A 26,347-nucleotide genomic window follows, 5' to 3' on the forward strand; every position below is an offset into this window, starting at 1 on the left:
AGGGCATATACTATTGTCCTTCAGAGCTGGTAATACTTGGCTAGATTGACTAATTATCTAGCCTTTGTGTTTTAACATACGTAATGTTTTCTACTTTGTATTAATACATAAAAATATAGAGTTAATCATTAAATACAAATGCATTTATCTTGGCTACTTCCATTTATTTCATTTTTTGCTGTTTTTTTCTGTTTGTTTTGCCCATTGAAATAAGTGTACTGCATTTCTTTAAAAAGTAGATTACCTCAGTAGTGTAATTTTATTCTGGCTAGAATCTGAGAATTCAGTGTTTTTAATCAGTAATCCTTCTTTTGATACTGTTAATGAATTTGCTTAAAAGATTGATAGTGATGAAGCCCATTGCATTAAGACAATGCCATTCAGGGAGGCACTGCTATGCAGCAATTCCAATAATCCTAATGCAGTAGGAGGAAAAAAGGGGGCTATTCAAATATTTCTTCAAAAATATTTCAACACATAAGGTTTAGCGAAACACTAAAATAAAAAAGGAACAAAACAATGAAAAATATCTTCAGAAAATGCAAACAACAAAATGTGCAATGTAATTTGTAATTTAGATAAATATATTTATTTTAAAATGTAAACTTATTTATTATTTCTAATCAAAAAGATATGTAGTTGGAGACAATCTGATAAGAAATAGTAGGTTGATATAAATAAAAATTGAGATTAAATGTAGATAAAACATTTAATCTTTCAAACTCTTTGCTTTTTAAAAAAATTAATCACCATTTTATATAATTTGGAGAAAATAGAAATAACTTAACATTGAGTGTAAAAGACTGTTTCGTAATTTGTCCAATATTCTTTAAAATGTTCATCCAGAATGAGTCGTATCATGAGTATTTTCATTAGAGATATGCACCATAACTAATACTATAATGTAATCTACAAGTGGAATTCATATAATATACAGTGTTAAACTAAGTTCTCTTGCCATGGATTCCATGATTTGCCTCATTTCACTTTTATTTAGTACTGGAGAATTACCTTTGATTTAAACAGATTTGCAGGTTGCCATTCTTTAAACATTATTTTCATAAAATCACATTGCCTTAAAAGATATTTATTAGCTTGCTCAGGTTTATATGCCTCCCCTTTACTGAAGACTATGTATCTTACTGTATCCTGACACAAAGATGTTTTTTTTTTTAAAAATCTTCATTTGAATCCAAACAAGTCCTTGTGGATCAATTCTTTTGCAAAAAATATTCAACAAAGATAGGGTTACAGTTAATAATTTTTTAATCCTAAAGAGTTCTCTATCTTTTCATTCCTTTAATTAGTCATATCAAGCATGGGTGATGGAGAAATGGAAAAGGAGAGAAAAGGGGAAAAATTAAGGATTAAAACTTGTTTCCAACTTTCAGTATGGATTTGTGATAGTAAGATTTTTTTAAAAAATATTGAGGTGGCATGGCATTGCCTAATGGAATGAGGATGGCCAGTTTTGTCTGATAGATTAGGAGTAGGGAAATCTAACTTCTGATCCTGCCTTAGACATAAAAGCAGTCAGGTGACCTTGGGGGCCAGTCACTTCCTTGTAGTACTAGAAAGGAGTCAATGACAAATCACTGCCAGAAATGCTAGTTGAAAACTACACACGTTCATCCATGTGGTTGTCAGGAGTCAATGGGAAAAGAAAAGAAACAAAATGAAAAACCCTGGGAGTATAACGTTTAGCTGTTGGACAACTTTTGAATTCCAAATAATTACATCATATGAATGAATTGCTTTAACTAGAAAGTGGAAAAATATTTTTTCAGATTTGGTACCTAAACTTCCATTATGCTTTCCCTTGTACTTTTGGTTTGCTTGATGCTACATTGAAATACATATTTTTCTGTCACATAGGAAGCCAAATAATTGATAAGAGGCCTAGAATTATTTCAAACTGGGAAAAATAATTAGGGATAGGCATTTATTATTATGGCTATTCTGCTAGCAAAAAACAAAGTAGTTTTGTCTTTGAAAAGATAGGGTCATATTTCTTTAAAGGGGTAAAAGGTAAAGGTAAAGGTTCCCCCGCACATGTGTGCTAGTCGTTTCCGACTAGGGGCCGGTGCTTATCTCCGTTTCAAAGCCGAAGAGCCAGCGCTTGTCCGAGGACGTCTCCGTGGTCATGTGGCCGGCATGACTAGACGCCAAAGGCGCACGGAACGCTGTTACCTTCCCACCGGAGTGGTCCCTATTTTTCCCAACCCCTTATACATATTCCTGACTATAGAAATCCACCTGGGGAAAAAAAAGTCAAATAGTTTTTGTGCAAGAAGTTTTGCTTCAGTATTGCTTATAGAGGATATAGAGGCTCCAGATCTTGCTACTTTTAAATGTATTCAGTTAGTATTGTAAATAAATTTTTTATGTTATGTTAGAATTTTGAAAAAAAAATATGTTCTCTGCGAACAGATTTATTTTGTCTGTATTCTTTATTGATATTGTATTCTGTTTTTCTTTAATACCTAATGGAGCAACAATTGTTATGTAGAGAATATTTGTAGATCAGGGTTTAAAAGAGGGGTTATTTGGTGCTCTCTAAGCTTGGTGAGTTTTTTTTGCAGACCTTTCATTACCCAAACTAGGTAACACCATCAGTGCTAGTCTACCACTCTCTACTAGGATTGATGATGTTACCAAGTTTGGGTAATGAAATGTCTGCAAGAAAGCAACCAAGCTCAAAGAGTACCAAGGACCACTCATTGTTATGCTGGCCAGGATAAATTCTCACATGCTGATGATATCTTAATCTATTTTTTTTCCTTTTTTGAGTGGAATACTGTTGATTTCGTGCAGTAAGAAAATGCAAAATTCAAGCTCTCCCTTAGACAGCAGTGCTTGAATTTTCAGGAGGTAAAGTAAGGCAATCTTCTCTTTGGCTCCTCTTTTTCAGCACCTTGGAGAAAAATGAGAGAAGATGGTGGATTATAAAGTAGGAAGGGGGCCTAGTATATTCCTGTAAATTCAAGCACTCTTCAACAGTCAGAATTGAAAACAATAGCAGGTTGGGATTTTGGTGAGTTTTTCTTAAGTATCATAATGCCAGGACTGAGATTTGTAATGCTGTATCATCCTATATGTAAAAGATAGGATGTTTTTCAGGCTTAAAAGCAACACAGCAACACAATGCCATCATTTTCAAAGCTCTCTTTCTGTGCATGTGCATGTATGTGTGCGCATAAGTAGAGAATTATGTAAGAAGGGGTATTGTAAACTGAAAACCTCTCTGGAATATTTGATTTGTCAAATATTATATCTGAATGACTGTAGATTAATATTTAGGACTGTAGATTAATAGTATTAAAAGCTATTTACCTTCACTTTGGTTCTTTATTCTTTATGTTTTTGGTTTGGTCAATCCCATTTTCACCATTATAAGCATTATGAATGAATAGAATAGAGCTGGAAGGGAGCTTGGAGATCTTCTAATCCAGCCCCTCACTTAAGCAGGAGAACCTATACCATCTCAGACAAGTGACTGTCTAGCCTCTTCTTAAAAATCTCCAGCGATTGAGCGCCCATGATTTCTGGAGGCAACCTGTTCCACTGGTTAATTGTCCTCATTGTCAGGAAGTTTCTCCTTAATTCTAGGTTGCTTCTCTCTTAGTTCAGTTTCCAACCATTATTTCTTGTCCTTCCCTCTGGTGCTTTGGAGAATAACGTTACCCCCTCTTCTTTGTGGCAGCCCCTCAAATACTGGAATACTGCTATCATGTTGCCCCTGTTTCTTCTTTTCTTTAGACTAGCCAGACCCAAGTCCTGCAGCCGTTCTTCGTATGTTTTAGTCTCCAAGCCTTTGATCATCTTAGTTGCTCTTCTCTGAATTTTTTCCAAACTCTCAACATCTTTTTTTGTGATATGGTGACTAAAGTTGGCTGCAGTATTCCAGGTGTGGTCTTACTAGGGTTTTATAAAACTGTACTAATACTTCTCATGATCTTGATTCTATGCCTCTGTTTATACAACCCAGGATTGTATTAGCATTTTTTGGCTGCTGCTGCACACTGCTGGTTCATGGTCAAGTGATCGTCCACTAGGGCTCCAAGGTCCCTCTCATAGTTACTGTTTTTAAACCAGGTCTCGCCCAGTCTGTACTTGTACTTTTGATTTTTCCTGCCTAAATGTAAAACTTTGCTTTTCTCCACGTTGAAGCTCATTTTGTTGGATAAGGCCCATTGTTCAAGTTTGTCAAGATCTTTTTGGATCCTGAGTTTGTCTTCTGGGGTGTTGGCTACTTCTGCCAGTTTGGTGTCATCTGCAAATTTGATGAGTTCCCCTTCAATTCCCTCATTTAAGTCATAGATGAAGATATTGAAGAGTACTGGGCCTAAGACAGAACCTTGTGGTACCCCACGGCTTACTTCTCTCCATGTGGATGTAGTTGTCATGGTTCCGATGAGACCATTTAAAAGAACTCCAAGGCAAGAAATTCTTCCTTAAATAACATTTTTATTTGGCTACAACATAATGGCACATACAAAGGTGAACCCAAGACTAAATTCCCCTCCCCTTGGTTACAAAGTTGCAAGTTGCAATTCCCACCCCTGGTAAATCACATTCACCAAGTGTTAGAGAACACAGGCACTCCTCCCAGTTCTCCAGCCCTCCAGAATGTTATCAGCAATGACCTTGGCTCCCATACATGTGAATTGTTTTGGCTAACTGAAAACTACACGCCCCCTTTCCTTCTTCTAACTAAATATGTGGCAACGAAGACAAAATGAAAGAGGCTTCAATTTGGTTTGTCACAGCGTTGACAGTAGTGCTGTTGAAGACTACTTGTTGAGTACGGTTTGCCAGCCAGCTACAGATCCATCTGGTAGTGATGTTGTCTATTCCACCTTTTTCTAGCTTACCAAGCAGTAAGTTGTGGTCTACCTTATCAAATAGCTTACTGAAGTCTAAGTATACTACATCCACAGTATTTCACTGGTCTATTAGTTTAGTAACTTTATCGAAGAATGAAATAAGATTGGTTTGGCAAGATCTGTTTTTGACAAACCCCTGCTGGCTACTAGTAATAACTTTGTTTGCTTCTAGTTGTTTGCAAATGTGTTTTTTGATTATCTTTTCCAGGATCTTCCAAGGTATTGATGTTAGACTGATTGGTCTGTAGTTTCCTGGGTCTGTTTTTCCCCCCTTTCTTGAAGATGGGAACCACATCAGCCCTTTTCCAATCCTCAGGTATTTTCCCGGTGCTCCAGGATTTTTCAAAGATATGGTGCAATGGTTCTGAGATAACATCTGCCAGCTCCTTCAGAACTCTGGGATGTAATCTGTCGGTCCCGGTGATTTATATTCGTCAAGGTCAGATAGGTGTTCTCTTAGCATTTTCCTGCTTATTTCAATTTTTGTTTCTAGTTTGTCTTTTGTAGTTTTTTTTTAGTAGGTTGGGCTATGGTTTCTTTGTGTGAAGACTGATGCAAAGTATGAGTTAAGCAGTTCTGCTTTCTCCCTGTTGCCTGTTATTTCCTTGCCATCTTTTCTCTTTAGTGGGCCTACAGTTTCCTTAACTTTTTTCTTGTTGTTAATTTATTGGAAGAAACTTCTTTTATTATCCTTGATTTCTTTTGCAAGTCTTTGTTCCGTTCTGAGCCTTTGCTTTCCTGACTTCATCTTTGCATGTTCTGGCTGTCTGATGATAATCGGCCTTAGTTATGTGACCCTGTTTCCATTTTTTGTATTTGTCTTTTTTGTCTTTCAGTTTGTCAGAGAGATCTTTGTGCAGCCATGCTGGTTTCTTCTTGAATTTCTTGTTTTTCTTTTTCAGTGGTGTTGTGCTGGATTAGGCTTTTATCATAGCATTTTTCAGAGTTTCTCACGCTTCTTGGGTTGTTTTCCCCTTTAGGATTTTCATCCATGGGATCTTTCCTAGGATCTCTCTGAGTTTGTTAAAGTCAGCTCTTTTGAAGTTTAAGACCCTGGTTGGATTGTTTTCTGTTGCTAGTGTTTGCATTATATTAAATTCCAGTATGACGTGGTAACTTTCGCCCAAGGTTCTGGCAACTTCAACTTCCTCTATCACTTCTTCTCTGTTAGTAAGAATTAAGTCCAGTATGGCTTTACGTCTAGTTCCCTCCACCTTTTGGATGACAAAGTTGTTGGCTAGGTTGGTTAGGAATCTGTTTGATCTCCCACTCGCTGCAGAGTTTGTCTCCCAGTTGATAACTGGATAGTTGAAGTCACCCATTACTATTGTGGTATGCTTCCTATATACATTTGTTAGCTGGTTGGCAAAGAGTTCATCTAGTTCTTCTGATTGGTTGGGTGGTGTGTAATGTCACTATGGTAATGTCACTTTTTTTCTCTTTTATATTGACCCATATGCATTCTGGAGAGATTCTATCTTTGATCATTTGCATTTCTGTAGATATGTAGTGTTCTCTTACATATAGTGCAACTCCTCCTCCTCTTTTTGTAGACCTGTTTCTTTTGAACCATTTGTATCCATCCATCAGTCCATTCCATTCATGGGTTTCATCCCACCAGGTTTCTGTAATACCAACAATGTCATACCCTCCCTCATGTACTATTGCTTCTAGTTCGCCCTGTTTGTTTCCCAAGCTTTGAGCATTTGTATATAAGCATTTAAGGATTTTGTGCCTATTATTTTGTTTTAATTTATTTACATATATCAACTGTCAGCGTTTCATCTTTCTAGATAATTGAGGAAAACTACAAAAAGCTGAACAAATAGGATATATATTCTGTTCTCTGAAAATATTTTGTATATTATTTCCATTTGCTATAAACATTTATATTCTACCCCACGACAGCAAAATTTTCCAGAGTAGTTTACAAAACAAATAAAGCATAGACCCAAAGCAATACAAAACAATAACAAAATTGAGACTTGCTTGCAGTATTGTTGATTGTTTGTTACTTTCATCTCAAGGTAATTATTTAAAGCCAGATCTTTAAAACGAATGATAAAGCTTACAATGATTTTAGCATTTTTTGTTTAACTTATAACATGTTGTAGCCATTGTTGAAAAATGAATTGCCAGCCAGGTTTAAAACCTCATCTATCTTGCCCTCTAGATGCCCTCTGAATAGGGAGCTCCAAAGAGATTATACTGTTGCTGAGATAGCTTTGTCCCCCCCACCCCACCCCCACCGGTCTGATTTCAGGAAAACAGAGCATTTTCTGAGGATCTTTGTGTACATGGAGCCTGATAAAGGCAAAATGCCTCCTTAATTAACCAGCTACTTAAGATTACGAAAAATACATTGAATTTTGCCCTGAAATGATTTGATGACTTGTGCTGCTTTATTAGAACCAGAAGAATATTTCGTCTTGTAATAAAGAAGATAGGCAAATTGTATACTAACTGAATAATTCAGACTGTATCTTCAAAGAATATTTTATAGTACAGCTGGAATTTACCAAAGCACTATCTTAGGAATGCGGTACATACTGTGGTGATCTGAAACAAGGTGATACAATATCTCATGCAGATTAACATTGTTTAGCTAATTTATAGGACAGTTTAGTTACTGGAAGGAAAACTATTACTTTAAGATAATTCTGTCAAAAAGGAAGAACAGAAAAAAAGAGAAGAGAATAGACATAGTCAAAATATAGAGCCATACCTGTTAGAATCTCTCCCAAAAAGAACAGGCCTCAAAGAAAAAAAGTTATTTATTATTATTTATTTATTTATTTATTTATTGATGGGATTTATATCCCGCCCTATCTCCCGAAGGACTCAGGGCGGCTAACAACAAAACATATAATAAGTACAGAAATCAAGATAAAAATAAAATTAAAATCATCTGTGCAATAAATTAAAATTAAAAATTAAAAAATAAATTAAAAATTCTAAATATAATTATATCAAGTGTAATTGCTTGTAAAATAAGGCTTCTCATTAATAAACTAATTGATTGCCATCTGCATGCCAACCATACTCTTACACAAAACAAAAACATGTATCGATTCCTATCCTTCCTTTTAACAGAAGCGAGACAAGAAAATGAAGACACAGGAAGAGGAAAAAGTTGGAAGGGAAGTGAGGGAAACAAAGATTAATAAAGATGATGCAAAGAGAAAGTGGAACTGAAGAAAGGAGAGAAAAAACATTTTAGGTATTACAAAAAGAATTAAATTTCAGCAAGTAAGCAGCCTTCCAAGCAAATGGTTAATTCAGGGGAATTCACATTTTTTTAACAACGTCTGCAGTCAATTGCATTCCCACCCATTCACTAGTTTCCCAAAGCATTTTTCTTTCTCACTGTATGTAAGATGAGCTCCTCCCCACAATTCACAGGCAGTTAGTGGGGGGGAGGGACTACACCTGAATAATCTATGGTAAATCTGAGATGTAGGTAGGTAGATAGGTAGCTTCTAAAAAAAAAACTACCTTGAGTAATACTGTTAATAAACCTTACAGTATTTGACAACTCTGTGCCGTCTTGAGCTACATATTGAAACAGGCTTTTAAATTACTTCATAAGAAATCATACTGAAACATAAAGTACCAACAAAAACTCAAAAGGAAATGTAACTGTCTGCGCTAGAATACTTTGCCATTAAATCTGTTTCAGGTTATAATTGTAATTTGCAACAAGCCAAAATACAAAACTACTTCGTTGACTTGGTCTCAGTGGGACCACATAGACTGCATTTTATGAACTGTAATTAGAAACATGTGATTGGCTCCAAACATTTCTTTACCCACAAAAGGAGTCCTGTGAATCCAATCCAATATTTCATAAATAACAATCCAGATGCCTTATACACTAGCCTTGCATTGAGGCCACTAAAGTTAATTGTGCATGCAAACTAGCTTCCAAAAATAGCAATAGCACTTAAACTTATCTTATCACCCGATAGTGCTTTATAGCACACTCTAAGCCAGGGGTGTCAAACTGGCGGCCTGCAGGCCAGATGCGTCATACACAGGCCACTCCCAACCCTGGCTCCTCAAGGGCAAAAAATGTTGCGATACGTCATGTGATGCGATCGAGTTTGACACCTGTGCTCTAAGCGGTTTAAAGAGTCAGCATATTGCCCCCGACAATTTGAGTCCTCTTTTTACTGACCTCAGAAGGATGGAAGGTTGAGTCAACCTTGAGCCGGTCAGGATCGAACTCCTGGCTGTGGGCAGAGTTAACCTGCAATGCTGCATTCTAACCATTTTGCCAACAGGGCTTCTTTCTTAAAAGTAATTCTGATTTTCAAAAAGTTTAACTTTGTAAGTAAACTGAGTTGGAGTAATGCAGGGAGCTGCTGAAGATTATATAATAATATTTCCCTGCACTTACTTGTGAATTATGTCCTTTATTATTGCTAATAATTTTCTAAGGGTTCATTTTTTTAATTGTGGACTTTGAAGCCATTGTGCTCCTTGCAGATGTGAGTCACACCCATTTTATAAAATTTATATCTGCCACATAATATTTTAAACAGAGCAATACCTCTTGAGTTTTCCATGCTTCAAAGAGGGTAACTTTTTCATAGGACAATTATAAGGCGTAAAGGTGCATTTGTTCTGTCATCTTCCATCTTCCATACCTGGCTAATAAACCGTTAAGCCATAGTCTGGGTCTCCAGTGTGATGTGGGCAGGGGCAAGGTACCTGATAATGCCTCCCTTAGGGCCCTCAGGCTCCACACTTCATCTGATTTTAATTTATTTTGTTTTATTAAGCTTCTTTTAATTAAAAAAAATGAAATGGGAAGCTAGGTGTTATATAGCAAGCTATCATATTTATTTCTAAGATTGCCTTAGGGTCATAACTAAACACTGGGGTGTTCTTTGAAATTAAAAATAGTGAATGGTTGCTGTTAGGAAAAAGAAGGTAAACAGATATAGAGAGAATCTGAGGGCAAGGGACTAGAGGCATTGGTAGGAAACATCCTTACCAATTTATTTTATGTAAAGGTTGCTTTGTGACTGACCACACCTTCCAGGACAGCCATTTTGTGTGAGTTACCATGATATGTTCTTCCAAATCAAATGTGCTTACCAGCCCCAAAGGTTTAGGATTTTTTGAGCTTAGGAAAAAAAATTGTATTTTTGAAATAAAAAATTCCTAGAAATTAATTTATTTAAAGAAAATATGGACAACTCCTATAATAGGAAGTTATAATGAACAAGGTTATCTACGAAAGAAACAATTTTCTAAGTAATATAGTAGCTGGCTTGGGGCACGAGAATAAGTAATAATAATAAGCAATGATTAATTATAGTAGATAGTTTTCAACTATGTTTTCCTTTGAATTTTAAGGAGTTGAAGTCTGACTATTACACATCCAGTCAGGGCTAAGGTAATATAATTTGCTGTAATCCAGTTATATCTACTACCTTTAAAAAACATATCTTGCAAACTATTTGGAGAACTGGTACCATACATAGATGCTGTTTTTGAAATAGACAGTTACATATATAGTTTGGTTAGATTTCTATCTTGTTTTTTCTCCAGGATTCCTCAATATATATATAAAACCCTTCTTCCTCTGTTGCGCCCCTCCCCCAAAGAGTGACTGTCCAAGCTGGATGAAAGTGACTGTCCCAAAATCAGCTGCTGAGTTACCATACTTGGACTTGAACCTAGGTATCCCCAATTATAGCCCAATACATCACTTACTTTGGTTCTTTGAAATAGTTCATTTTCTGATTTAAAATACATAGTATTGTAAATCATTAGCCCATGAATGTTTATTGTTAACATACATGTTGCATATGAATATTGTAATTTAAAATATATATTTTTGCAATTTAAAATAACCTTACTTTGCTAAATCTAGATATTTTATTGTTTTTAGAATTTGCAATAATTTAAATATTATTTACAGTATGTGGTACAATAGGTTGGGGGCTAGACTCTAATGTTTAATAGTAATGAACATGAATTGTAATAGTAATGAACATGAAATCAAGTTAGGATGGTATAATTTCCTATGGTGTTCACAAACATTTTTTGTTCTAGTATGGCCACTGCTTTAAGGATTCTTGAGAATTTACATGTGTTACTACGTATAATTAGCGGCATCTATAGGATGCAATGCTTTTGTCAGCATTCCCCAAGCAGCATCAAGATCCGTCTCTTTCATATGCACATTTTTGTCGCATGTAGACAACACTGCCTTCATCATTTACTTTCCCCTCCCCGCAATTTCTCACAATATCTCTGCTTACATTTACATTGACCAAATTTTAATATATACTTTTTGGGACTAAGGCTCAAAATGCCATATCCTTTTGTTCGGGATTTTGTAGTTCTCTGGATTTCAAAATACAGTTCTCTTGTTTTTACAAAAAAAAAACCATATATATACAGTACACCTATCCTTGCATTTGGACTTCCTTAAAGGATGAAATACTTTACATCCAGAAATGCCTATTTAAAGACAGAATTTATATACAGTTACATTTTGGTTGTGCTCGCTTCAGCAGCATATACACTAAAATTTGAACAATATAGAGAAGATTAGCATGGCCCCTACGAAAGGCTGACACACAAATTTGTGAAGAGTTCCATATTTTTTGGGGGGGGCTCAATGGCTCAGCTGTTAAAGATGCTGAGCTTGTCAACTGGAGAGCTGACGGTCTGGGTTCGAGACCCAAGCACCACACAACAGTGTTAGCTCCCGTTCCTCGGCCCAGCTCCTCTCCACCTAGCAGTTGTAAAGCATGCAAATACATGTAGATTAATAGGTACCACTTTGTTGGGAAAGTCATAACGTTTCATGCACCTTTAGCATATAGCCATGCTGGCCACATGAGCACGGGAAATGTTTTCAAAGAACACTGGCTCCCTCAGCCAAGAAATGGAGATAAAGCACCGCCCCCTAGAATCGGACACAACTGGTCAGGGACATCTTTACGTTTTGGTTAAGAAAAAAGTTATTTAAATTAGAAATGTTCATTAATTAAAACAAAACCAAGTTGGTGAAGAAATGAGGACAGGATGGTGAGACGATTGCATGTGAAAGTGACTTGAACCAAAAATAGACTTTGTCTATCCTTATTCTGAAATACACAGATGGAAATGATTGAGTGGATAGGACCAGAGATAAAGAGCCCAGCACTATTCCCTGATGAATAACAATGAGACCTGTCCAGTCCAGGCTTTTAATATGCTAGGAATAGAAATTGGGAATTAAGTGGAGATATATATAGTAGCAATGGATAGCAAAAGCAGTGATGTGGTACCTCTCTCTATGGCAAATTGAAAGTATGTGCTATGATATATATATTTTTTGTAAAATGTAGGTGATAGTTTGTGACTGGGAAATACTGAAACAATTGTGCAAGTTTCTAGTCCAAAAGTATTAATTACTGAGTGAATTCAAGATAGTTAAGCATTAATAAATTATCCCATATATTTCCTGATAAAGTATCATTGTCTTCTCATTTATATTAAGAAATATGACTTCTAGGGGGGGGGGAAACAAACCTAAGCATTTCTTTCTTTCTCTGTCTTCCCCTCCCCCACATATTAATGCAACATAATCATCGTTTATCCCTTCTTCCAACAACTTTTCATAAAAATAGGCACTCCTTTTTGTCTTGCATAGGCAAGTTCCAAACATGCTCCTGCCTCTCAGTTTGTTTGTGCAAAGACTTATCAGCGTTTAACCCAGCAGCCCATTTTCATCACCAAAGTTAGGTTTTAGAGCACTGAGTAAAATGCCTCTGAGAAATGCACAAAAGGCATTTCTATCACCACAGAGTCTCCAGTCTCTACCTCTCCATAAACTCCAAATTCAAGCACAGGTTACATTTATCATTATATTCATAACTCTCTTTCTTGTGATGGCTGAACTCATAATTTTCACTCTTCATCTTTCATTATCTCAACCAGTCTTACAAAATCTTAAAAGTCAGTATCTCCCTAGAATAATGCCACTAGTGATTCTGTTGCAATGCCAACTGGACTTGGTGCTGCTGTCATTTATTAATTCCATTCCTCCTATGGGTAAAAATATTCCATTAAATATGTGGAAAGGATGGGAGTTTAGCTACCAAGTAGGCCTTCATTGGACAGATGCCATTTTACATGTTCCAAATATGTTCTCTAAGATGGGGTCTCCCTTTTGAGTCAACTCAAATTGGGTGTGTTTTTTTTCTCTTGCTGAAAAAAGAAGTTTTCATAACACAGTGAATCAAGCATTTGTTCTAACATAAACTTTTCTCTGCACATATTTGAGGGGTGATGATGAGTCAAGACATATCAGAGTAAGAACCATTAAACAGAAAACCCTGGAGAAGTGGTAAAGGTCCTTCATTTGGATGTGTTCCAACTGAATCTAGATAACTAGATAGCTAATAGGGTTGCTTTCATTCATGAGTATAATGCTGGACATGTTTTGGGCGGTTTCTTTGAATAGTTTATTCTTGTTTTGCAGTCACATTACTAACAATGGATCTAATCTGCATTTAACATTATGAATTTTGAAAGGACCCTTCCAAATATGTGATGGGATGCATGGAATCGGAACTTATATTTAATTGACTTACCTTTATTCTAGTGTTAGTAAAATATTTTACTTACAGTTATGTGCTAAAATCGTAATTCCTGATATCACCATGAGGCAAAGCACATAAAGAACATAAATTCTTACATATAATATTGGGTTAGCTTCTTTCAGTCCCCACTCCTATGGCTTTAGCAAATGTAGTGTAAAAAGGAAAAACATAGTGGTGAGAAAATCAAACTCTCAATTAACCTGAGAAAGTTAGCGTAAAGTCTTTGGTCAAGTAAGTATGGCAGGTGTTTGAAGCAAAAGAGAAACTTACAAAATGCATCTACCTGAAGTGAAAGTTAAGAATTTTCAGAATTTTTTTAAAAAATTCTGTATGTGTTCTATGTTGTAGCAATGTATTGTTAACACAAGGTTTGGTGGCATTCCTAGCTTTTGCTGTCTTCCATGAAACTGTACAGGACAGGCTATAGATTTTTTTATAGATAATCTTTGCACCATATTGACATCTCTGTTAATGTTTGTTCTCCCACATATCCCACTTTAAAATATACTCCTTCCCACCCCAGTAGCAGTGAACTATTTTTCAGATAAAAAAACCTATTTGTGATATTGGGTTTGATTCTTCAATTCCCAGAATCTTCAGGACAAAGTATATTTAAGTATGTACTTAGTCATATACATTTCAGATACCGGGAACTGAATTTCAGGCATATGTTAGAAAATGTGTACAGAGTGTATATGCAGTTATCCTCTGTTTTCAGGGTAGAATAAAATATTTGTAGTTACATCCATTCAAGAGAGCTCATTCAACCTTAGAGTGCTATTAAATCACAAATATGAGGTGGGATCATTTTGTAAGCAGGCAATAGTAAAGAGTTTTAAGATTTGTGGGAATAATATGTAATTTTACTTATGTTTTCATAAATATGAGGCGTAGCATTTTGGGGGATAAACGATTACACTGCTTACAACCAAATGGTACCACATTGGCTTTTAAATTATTCCACCTGTCTGTGAATAGGATTTCTAATGTGGGAATGTACAAACAGCTGCTGCTAATGTTTTCCCTCTGCAGAGAACTGGGGCAGAGCTTTTGCTGGTAGCGGTACAGAAGAACAATATTGCTTTTAAAACAACTGCATTTAGTCCTGAGTTTGACTGGTTATCAAAATGTCATTTTAAGTTGTAAACGTAATGTAGAAAACAATATAACCCTTAGGTCTCTACCGCTGCTTTTAAGCTGAAATTCTGTCCTACTAATAGGGAACAAACTGAGGGTTCCATCCAGAGCAGTTATTGATTCCTCATGCAAATTTCACTCATCTTAGGAAAAGAAAATGACTGTGTGAAGAATTGAAAGTATGTGTGACTATTAAATGTTTTATTTATTATATTGCTTTTTTAAAATGACAAAAAAACCCCACAAAAATAAAAATACAATCAAAGGAAAAAGAGACACATGAAAAGTGCTTTAAAAAGTGGAAAAAGGAAAAAAAAAGATACGTATGACTATTAAACATATGGCATGATGGTTACCTAACCTGTTGTAGTGTTATAATTGATCCTTTCTACGACACACTTCAGAGGCTTGAAGTCTATCCAAATCATAATCAATGTGGCTTGGTTTTTATAGGACACAATTGGGCTTTAATTGACATTTGCTCACCACAACAATATCAGATGTTTGGATTTATTAGCATTAGTACAACACATTATGAGCTGAAGGTTTATAATCTTCCTAGACTATTAACAAAACCACTTCGATTTTGGCCTGTATAAAATGTACGTTTGTGTGGTTGATATAATGTTACATTGCTGGCGGAGCTTAGGGAAGGTCTTTTTGTTTGTTTTTCTAGAGTTTGCTAGCTGTAATTCTGAAAATGCATTAGGACTTCAAAGGGGTTAAGGGATATTGCACTGCAATTAAAAATGCAGCTTGCCAACAAGCTATTTTCCAACAGTGGTATGAATGAATATGAGATCTGCTCGCCTGGCTCATTTACAAGCCTTCATTTTGACTTCTTTCACACACAACTGGTGTTTTTGTGTTTAATTTAACAAGAAATGAGTAGTAAATGAAAGCTGCTGCCTGAAATCCCACTGTGAGTGTGTTTTGCACTTGGCTCCCTAGCGAAAAGGCAATTTGTGAAATTATGTGATAGAGTAATTAGATGAAGCCTGGGCTTTTGATTGTTGCCATGCATATGTGGTGGAGGTTTGCTAGAACAGGGATGGCGTGGAGTAGGAGGGGAAAAAACCCTCAGATGATTATTCTTGAAAAGTTGGCTCAAGGCTTCATGGTTTATTTGTAAACAGAATATTTAGAGACAATCTAAGAAGCAGTAGTAATCATCTCCTCATAAAAGAACTGCAGTAGAGCTCTGCCTGTTTAGAGAGGGCTCATGTAGCATTGAGGGCTAGGAGGCAGATTCCATGTTAATATAATTAGGACCTAATTTACACACTTTGCACAGAGATTTATAAAGTCTGGATATTATTTTCTATTTTAAAGCACATTAGGTATACTTCAGTGCAGCAATTCACAGAACAGAACAGGTGTGAGTCATCTTCCAGACATCTCCCTTCCCCCATTCTGCCTTTTTTGCATCATAAATACAGAAGCATCTTTAAGCATTTACACCAAAAGAGGAGAGGCACGGTGGGTTGGGGTGGAGAATGAATAGAAAGAATGTCTGCAAATGAGGCAGTAATGGACAGTTGCCCTTTATGTACTGATGGATTTCTCAATGGTTAAGTAAATTAAAGCAAATGCTAGAAAAATCAATAGGCTTGCAGAGTCTTGGTTGTGCCTCATAGACTTCAGGACAGAATGACAGATGTAGTGCATATGACCCATTTAAGTATTAATGCTTGGGAAATTGCTTCTGCGTGCAGGGTTATAGGCCTAGAAATATTGTTAGATTAAATTACAGACAATAATATTTTTAAGGATATGTGCGATTTATATGTTTCAGTTTAGCTGTTCTTGTGTGTCACATTTGTCCTGGAAGATTAGTTGCTTAGTTGTGTCTGTGGAACAGTAAATCAAATTTTAAAGTGATCATGCAGTGAACTGTCTTCAAATAAAGCTGTATTTAGAAGGCACATGTGTTACACAATCAAGCATGCAGAGAATGTTTTAAAACAATGTTACAGGAATTTGTGTTTCAACACAGTAAACGTCATATACTAATTCTCTTTTGTGGTGTTAGTGCAAATCTAGGGAAGACATTGTGGTCTGTGTAGATTTTAATGGGGAAAATACACACCTGAGGCAACACTTGGTAAAACTTGAATATCTGTCTCCTAGTCCTTTGAAAGTTTTTGATGCTCACTAATGCTTGATAAGCATGCCTAGAGTTTATCATCATTGCATAGGCTGATCACAGGAAAAAAAAAATCTTACCTATTTGTAGCAATTCTTTGAAGGAGATCCCCAGTGCAAGAAATGAAATTTAAACTGAAAAAACTGTAGAACATGGGTTCTCGGCAACACTTAGAAGAACTGCAAACTAAGAAAACACGTGGGTACCTGGGCAAGTTTTCCCATTACAGTTAAATCTATTCATATTCATATATATTCATTCATTTATTCATTCTCTCTCCCCCTCCTTCTCTCTCCTTTGAATTAGTCTTCTAATTCTGGCAACTACACTGACAGGTACATACCATTTTCTGGCAATCATTTCAGAAGTGTTTTACCTTTGCCTTCTTTATGGGGCTGTGAAACAGGGATTGGCTCACAGTCGCCTATAGCTGGACCAGAGGCCAGAGGCTCCCAGTTGCTGTCATGGTGTGCTTAACCACTCTACTAAATTGATTCTCTACTTGTGTCTGAAGGCCGTATTTATTTCTAAATATTTACCTGTTCCCATATAGAAAATTTTATAGTTTATCTATATCATGTTGTTTCCTCTGTTTCCTTCAGCATTTCATTTACTTGTAGGCTTCATTGTGAATGAGTAATTGTGATAAAGAAATAAATAATTAGTCCCCTCTCTGCTTCAAATAAATAAATTCATGTAGAAAACTTGCATATTTCTGTAGAAAGGGGTGTCTGTGGTTTTTTCTCCATGACAGCTGATCTTTGTACAGTATTTATTTTGTGCTGTTTGGGCATTCCCCCTACCCCCAACGTAGACTAGGTTCATTTTGCCACCTCAGTTTCTGTTTGTGCTTCAAAGTTGGCTCCAAAGGCTTTGACTGCACAGTAGAGGAGGCAAATGGCCAAGGGAAGTCATTTTATATGTCAACTACTTTGAAGTAATATTAACATCCTGCTGATGGTAACAGAATTGAGGACCAGCCACATGCTGATTAGGCAACTTCTTCATGACACTTGAAGAGTATTAAGAGACTGTGTCAAGACACAGCCACCTCCTTTCTCAAGTGACAAAGAACTATTGCTGTCTATCTGCTCTATTAGAGCTCTATTCACACGCAAATTCACCATCCCGAGTGAAAAATCACACTTTCAAAAGAGGATATGTGTATGGCATTATTGAAATATGATAGAAATTCTTTCCTTGATACTAGATGAAATTAGATTGTAACATTTGTTGCGTTTACATGTATATGTTAAGGTATCAGTTAAAAGTAATTGGGGGGAATCAAGTTTGGATGAAGTGAAGAAAATACATGTGCAATAATTAATTTGACAGTAAATAGAAGCAACAGTATTGGCTAAGCTTTTGGAACTAATTCAGAATATGTGAGACAGCTAGTAAGTAGATGTAATTGTATATATTACACAATGGTATGCATAACAACCACATTCCAATGACAACAACATACCAACAACATAGTGGTATGATATAAGATTTGTTTTTAGATTCAGCACAGATTTCTGTGATTTATTATCCAGAGTTTTAAGCCTATATACATTTACATGGTGGTAAATTCCACTGAATTCATTCAAGATTACTTCTGAGTAGATATGCATTAAATTACATTTTTAGATTTTTAAGTCCTGAGAAAGGAAATTCAATGCTCTCAAGTGAACAGGATTTGATGAGAACAAGAATTTTAAAAATATTTATAGTTTATAGTACTCCTGATTTAATATTGGATTGTGTGTGAGTGTATATACAGACACACACACTGATACATTCCCTAATTCAAACAGGATAAAGAACGATTTCACTTAGTGGGTCAGTCTTATTTTACTTGTGCGTGTTTATTTATTTCCATAGGTACACCTCTGTATGTGTGAGTCTCTCTGTGTGTATGTTATATGTGAGAGGTATGTATGAGTGAAATATGAAAGGTGAGTAGTGCAAAATTAAGCATGTATCACTTAAAATTTGGTATTGGCACTGTTATCTTTCCAATTGCCCCTTCCCTTTTAAAGGATTTACTGTATATACCTAATTATACAAATGTTATCTTTTATATTGTTACCCAATCTTGAGAATAGCAGCCACAACAACAACAATAACAAAGAAAGTTGGGTCATTCCTTATTCATGCATACACTGATATAAAATAATTGCTTTAAGCAACTGTATTTTTCAACTGGTGACTTTTGCACAATGCAGAAAGCATGGGCTATTATTTGGAAGCCCATTGAGAATATATTTGGGTGCTCAGGATGGATGAGAGAATTGTCCTAAAGTCTGACAGGCCTGGATTTTGTAATGTGAATATGAGTGATGACAGAATCTTGTCATTTGCCCGCATGAAGTTTCATTTCTATGGTGACAATATGCTGTAATGAAAGTTATCATTTAAGGTTCAGACAGTACTCAGTGTGGTGACTATAGTCTTCAGTTTCCTGTGCTGCAGGAGATAGTACTCAGTGTCAGAATGACACCAAAGTATCTAATGACATGAAATGTGGGACAATTGACTTTTGGTTAGCAGCTTTGCATTTGTGGAAAAGCTACTAATATGCCTTAAGTTTGGCTGGTCGCCGATTAAATAAATAAAAGGTGAACAAACATTAATGCATGTATATGTTTCTGGTTACTGATTAGTGAAGAACTAGTCAGGTTTCAGCAAACGAGCAAATACATTAATCAATGTTTAATTGACAACTGTACTCTTAAAATGCATATGTTTGTAGGAGTCTCTCAGACTGGGTCATTTGTTTTTAGCCAGACCATTAAGGATCAAAGGTCACTGGGCATTCAGAAGCCATTAGCCAGTTGTTGTTTTCTGCTGGGCCCCCCATATTGTCAACTCTCTAATCACCCTGGGCATTTTGCCAGTAAAAAGATGGGGAGCCCAAGATTTAGATTGTGAATGGTTCTAGCACATTTTTCTGAGCTGGAATAAATGTACAACTTATTTTTTTTTATAGTACAAGGCATGTTCTTTTTTCAGTCAATCAAATTATACAAAATTGCCAGGTTTACAAAATAGGTTTAGAAAGTAGATAGATACCAGCTTTATAATGCTGTATGATTTGCCTTTGCCCTGCTGTTTGAAATCTGCAATTTCGTAGGGTCTTGTTTTGTTGACACACAAATGGCACTCAGATGGAATGGTTGTTGCTTGCATTTTCTCTAATTTTGGACATTATATATATTTTTTCTTGTACAATTGATTGGTATTATTTCTCTGTGCTGGTAAAGAACATTTAGCCATAATAGGCTTGTGTTCTTAGAAACAAAGATAAATGATTTTAGCTGCTGAGTCAATCCACTCAGTTTACATCCCTCACAGTGAAAACATCATCAATTACTGGGTTGACAGGAGCCTGAGACTCAGTGTAAGTTGCTCCTTAGGGTATTCATATTGGACCAAAATCCATTGGCACTCAGCAGCATTCATCACTTCCACCTACATAAAATGATTGGGTAAACGGCAAGGTGAATTATCAGAGGAAAAGAAGGAAACATTGATTTTGAATAAATTCAGATAACTAACTTTGGCCTTGAATAAGAGAAAGAAGAAAAAGCATTCATAATGCTGCTTAGAAACTTTTCTTGCCATTTAGCAGAGGGTAACCCAATACCCTAACAAGCTCCTTTTTAAGATGCCATGAATTTTCTTCCTGAGAGCATAATTTGTCAGTTAATCTGTCAGGTTTTGTTACAAATCTAAAAATGTGCCCTCAAGTTAATTAGTCAGCAAATTTATTTTTTTTAGAACATTTTTAAATGCACAAATACGCAACTGACTCAAGAGAGAAGGAAATAAGGATGCCGAGTTTATTTCTTAGGGAAATCATTTTTCCATATACCCATTTATTGACTTGATTGATCATTTAAACCCAGTACAGATCATTTTGATTTTGGAACATTGTTCTTTTTCTTGGCCCTTCTGTATTCTATATAAATAGACTGTAGTTCTAGACTGTTGCATTTAAGTCTCTTTTTGCATTTGAAATCTTACATGTCATAATCACATAAAACTAGTGAGATTTACTTAATTGCATGTTATATATTTATTTGCAACAAGGTTTACTACTTTGAAAAGGAAAGCACAAGTATTTTTTTTGTAATGTATGGATTTTAATCACTTGCCAATTACTCTTGAATATGTTTGTGTATGTGTGCATGCACAACCCTTTGAGTTAGTTTTGACTCAGGGAACTAAACTACCTGGACAAGGCTCTGCAGTTTTCTTGCCAAGATTTCAGAAGTGATATTGCCATTATGTCCTTTTTAGGGATGAGACACAGTGATTGGTTCAAGGTCGCCTAGTTGATTTAATGCCTAAGGCAGAACTAGAACTCACCATCTTCTAGCTTCTGTTCTGGTGCTTAAACATTATACCAAACTGACTCTGAGACTTGAATATTGTTGTTGTTAGTTGCAAAGTCGTGTCCGACCCATCGTGACCCCATGGACAATGTTCCTCCAGGCTTTCCTGTCCTCTACCATCTTCTGGAGTCCATTTAAGCTCACGCCTACTGCTTCAGTGACTCCATCCATGACTTGAATATAGACCTATATAATTAAATATGGCCTTGCAGTTAAAAAAAAAAGATAGTTAAAATCATTGGATGATGATTCTAAGTATTGTCTCCTCTTAGCTCCTCTTCTGCAAGTCTCCAGAATGTGCTCAGATGTTTCTGAGCAGATTTGAGAAAAATATGGGGATGGGTGGGTTGCAAGATGGAGAAAGATGTGTTTTAAGTTAAATAATTTAAAATATTCTAAGATTAACAAATTATAAGATTAGCCAATTATAAAACATGTGGTGTATTTCTCAGATTATGGTTTCAAATTAGATGTTTTTTGAAAACCACAGCAGAGCATTCTTTAAAAGAAAAGTTATAGTATTCTACTCAGCCAGATTGCTTTATATTTATTGGCCAGAGTGAGCAGATCATAACACAACAGTGAAAGGAAAACTGCTGTTATCACTTTAGCTTAATATTGAAATATTAGATGACCATTGGGTCATCCTGTGAGAGATACTTCCTTACCTAAACAGAGAAGCAGAATGACTACTGGCAGGTAAAAAAGCAGTGGGAGCAGGAGTGCCTTTCAGCTTCCTGCCAGCTTCCCCATTGACTTTGCTGCTGGGAAGCTGGCAGGGAGTGTTGAAAGTCATAATCATGTGACCATGGCTGATCAAGCTGGTGCTGCAGGGCCAACAATTTCCCCAATACAGTTGGTCTGAATAAAACCTTGAAATTTCAATCCCACCAGAACCATGGATTTTGGATACATTCTTTAGGTAATCCCATTTGCCATAGCTTGGTTTAAAAATTGATGTCCTATGACAAAGTTCCCCAACGTTTCTGGTTTTGTGGACTGGCGGGGAGGAGGAAAGGGGATGGTTCTGCATGAGCGGCTGGCAAGTGTTTGCGCACATAGCTCCATTTGTGCGAGTGGCATGCATGTGTGCCCACCATTCAAGCAAATGGAGCACGGATGCACACATTTTCCCACGGCTCACGCAAGTGCTCGCCTGCCATTTCTGTGGCCCATTTCTGCTCACGGACCACTTAGTGGATGTGGCCCAGAGGTTGGAGACCCCTTTCCTATGATGCACATTTTTGACCAATTGAAGGTTACAAATAGACAGGATACTCATCTTATACAGAAATACTCATTTTAGACAGAAAATAAGCAATTAATTGTAAAATAAGAGATACTACATAGCATTCCATATAAAAGATAATTTTGCCTAGTTGTGAGCCTTAACGTGTGTGTGTGTCCTTTCTGAGGTAGCAATTATATAGTAGTAAATTGGGATGTAAAAGCCCTTAAGGTCTTGCAAGCATCTATTTAAAATTAACTCTAAAATTGCCTCATTCCATACAGTAAAGGAGAGTCACCATTACACTGGAAAGCATAAAAAGAAATTTCTTTCTTTCTCTTTCTTTCTTTCTTTCTTTCTTTCTTTCTTTCTTTCTTTCTTCTTTCTTTCTTTCTTTCTTTCTTTCTTTCTTTCTTTCTTTCTTTCTTTCTTTCTTTCTTTCTTTCTTTCTTTCACCTTGTGTTTGTTTTTATGTTTCCTATAAAACTTTAAATAAAAATTATATATAAAAAACCTTGTTAAATTGGAAAGCCAGCTCATAGTGTCTGGTTCCTGACTACTGCTTCCTTATTTGATTTATTATCTGCCAGGTGCTCAATTACACAATGCATAAGGGGGAGGGTTATTTCTAGGACAGATAATTGAATGTTAATATGCATTGACATAGTTATAAGAATGATGGCCAGTGATCTTGCCTTTTCTGATTGGCTGCAGGAGAAGAGTGTAGTTGTCACCTCAGACGTGGAGCCTCCTTGCAGTAGAGCCAAGTGAAACTATTGGAACTATGGAACTATTGATCTTCAGCTGCTCTTCTGGGCAGAGGTCCCTTCTATGAAATATTTTTCATGCTCAGGCTTCTAGGAATAAAAAAGGAACTTACAAATCTGCTCATTTTAATCCTTTATACTGGTCCAGTAGATGAAGATCTCTTTCAGCACTTTGGGTACCTAGGTTGAAACTACTCTAAGAAATCTTTTCAGTTGAACTGGTTTCCCCCCCCCCAAATTATATTGCTGGTATGGTAAAATATCTAACATGCAAAGCAGGCTTGTATTCTGAGTTACGCATTCCTTTAGTTGTCAGTTAGCTGTCTGGGGGCACTTTATAGTTCACAGCATAACTCTAGATACTTTTCATGGTCTTGCATCTTGAAATTAAACTTAACAATATTTTTTTTTGCATGACGCATAAAATACAGTAAAAAAAACACCACTAGATGACTTCATCAGGCTTCCACCATTATGTTTGCTATAGGTGTATACTTCAGAAAAATGAGAACCAGATTGGGGGCAATTATCAAAGCCTCTGGCAACTCTCAATATTACGTTCTTAAAACAGGGATAAACAGGACATTGGTAATTGCAGAGGTATAAGTTTGCATTTTGCCCTGTATAAAATTGTTTATAAATGGGACCCCTGAGAACATCCATTATCACATTTTGGTTAATGTCATAGATTTAAAAAGAAAAAAAAATATCCCAGTAATGCTGCGGTTCTGCTCTTGTTTCTCCTTTATTATTAAAGCAAGTAGCAATGAAAAGAGAGACAGAGCATGTCTGCGAACAACGATCAACCTCTTTATCACATCCTCAAAACAATAGAATTTCATTTTTTTTCATTAACATAACAATGTGAGAAACAAGATTGAATAATTTTCTTTATCTTCAGGACTTCTTAGCAGAGACCCTTTGAACTATAACTTTTTAATTAGCCTTTTTGTAATATATATATATATATATATATGAGATGCTATCTACAAAAGCAGGACCTTCTTTCACCTAGCATGTACCGAATAGATTAAGTGATCGTGTGTTTTTTTACCTCTATGCATTTTTAATGTCCATCACAACATAAATGTGCTGAAAGCTACATTAAATCTAAATGCTTTTCCTTCAGAATCCATTGATTTGACTTTTCTTTCTTTTTCGATGAAGTGGTACTTGCACAGAAGATTATAAGCTTTTGTTCCTTTACTGGGAGGCATTTGGGAAAGAGGATATGCTTTTTGTCTTTTTCTTGTAGATTCTCCAGTTACCTTCCAAAGGGTTAAAATGAATGCCCATGTACGTATGAGGTTTCTTTTGTGTTTAAAAGAGGGAAAAACAACTCCAAATGAGATGATTATCAGTGAACTACTAGATCACGCCCTAGAAATATTTCACTTTATGTGTGTATACCTCACATACCTCAAGGTTTCTTGTTGAGTACCAGCTTCCACAGGGCTGTTTGATATGCATAAACATATATGTGTATGTTTGTTGGTTGAGATATGATCAGTCCAAGCCAAATAGCTGAGAGCAGCATGCTATGAATAGTTCCAGTGTAGCATTCCAAGAGAATGAGGCAGAGGGGTCTGGTCTTTTGAACTTCACAGAGAATGTTTGTTTTCATTGCCTTCAACCAGAGATGGAGTAGCTCCTAAAGGACTGGTATCCTGGAAATCCTATTTAGTTTAAGCCTTTTACATAGCTACACTCTCATTTCAAGCGCCCTGCCTGGTAAAGGAATACCCATTGACATCAACAGAACGTTTCGTATTTATTCAGAAATTAGACTCTCACACAACAGAGATTAACATATTTACTTGGGATTTACTGTCGTGTTAGAAGGTTGGGGGTTGCAGATTTAGAGTTATGTCTACCATATACACAGGAAAACACAGCTGAGAATAAATTTGCTTACACTTTAATTCAACCTTTATTATCTCATGCCACTTTAATTCAGTGGATATACTCAATAGATCAACAGAGACAGCCAGTACCGATGACATCCTTACCAAGTAGTAAATTTGATTTGGAAGTCTGGATAATGGAAAATACAGGATAACATTTTCCCCTTCATATGCTTTAGCATATGGAGAATGAGGTCTTCACCCATGTAGTTCCCCACGTTTCTAAACTGAAAAGTTAGTCATTTCCCCAAGCTATTCTTGCCTATCTATGGGGGGGGAGGGTGTAAAGCTTTAGACCCTCTCTCCAAAAGGTGGGATGTAAATAGAACAGTTCTCTATGTCACCATAAAGCCACTGCATCATTTCATGGGATCCTGTGGCAGCTTTAAAGTGTTGCTGGCAGGAGCTATAGTCACACTTTCAATGGATGTGGAAGATTGAAGCTGAAGCATTGCACAGCACTACTATGATACTATTCACGGGTCAATCCATTTAAAAAATTCAAATAAAAGAAGAAAAGTAAGAGGAAAAGCAACTCGAGTAGGAGTCAGAAGCTTCTTGTTCCCTCCCCCCCCCCCGGACCTGAGGCTCATCGTCTTCTGCATACTTGCAATACGTTGACTTTGAGCAGTCTTGGTACTTGAGTGCACATCCACTGATATCTGCCTAGGACAAAGTCCCTCTTCCTTCTTCGTAGCAACTTGGCTTGAGAAAATAATGTCATATTGAGAGTGATAGAATATCCATCCATCTTATTATGCAGCCGTCTATCTTGAATACATGTGACTGGATAGAAAAGAACCTTCCTTCCTTCCTTCTGTAATTGTCTCTTGCCAGTCGGGGTCAAGGAACAGAATCTGAGGTCTAATTTTGGCAACTTACAGTATACAGGTTTGTGGATAAAGTTGTCTTTTAAGAAATAGGTTGTCTTCTGTATTTTTGTTTCTCTCCATGATTTTCCATTCTGAAAAAATTAAAATGTATGCACTTTTCAGGAGAAATGTATCATTTCTTAAAATAACGGGAACATTTATTTGCGGCCATGTACTGTATATACTTGTACACACAAATATATAACTTACTTATTGCAGGTGAAAAAACCCGAAAGGAGGGCATGGAGGAAGCAAATGTAATGCTATAAACCAGACATGTCAAACACAAGGCCCGGGGGCCGGATCCGGCCCGCGAAGTGCTTTCATGTGGCTTGCGAAGCCATCCTGGAAAGAGTGAGGGAACGGCCCCCACTGCCTTGGCCCTGGCCCAGAGACCGTCCTTCTGCCAGAGACCC

General features: G+C 36.4%; 1 protein-coding gene and 1 long non-coding RNA gene across 7 annotated transcripts in view; both read left to right on the top strand.

Annotated features, from left to right (window-relative positions):
• Positions 1-26,347, top strand: part of MEIS1 (Meis homeobox 1) — a 180,601-nt gene that overhangs the window by 92,231 nt on the left and 62,023 nt on the right. The gene's annotated exons all lie outside the window — the stretch shown is intronic.
• On the top strand, positions 8,068-23,132 carry LOC308659909. 2 transcript variants are annotated; one of them, XR_014024641.1, is made up of 3 exons: positions 8,068-8,106; positions 10,446-10,577; positions 23,103-23,132. It is a non-coding gene; the product is annotated as an uncharacterized lncRNA (long non-coding RNA). The 2 variants fall into 2 exon arrangements; XR_014024642.1 differs by lacking the exon at positions 23,103-23,132 and adding an exon at positions 14,716-15,116.

The sequence above is a fragment of the Vipera berus genome, assembly GCF_964194415.1.
Source record: "Vipera berus genome assembly, chromosome: 1".
Lineage (NCBI taxonomy): Eukaryota > Metazoa > Chordata > Lepidosauria > Squamata > Viperidae > Vipera > Vipera berus.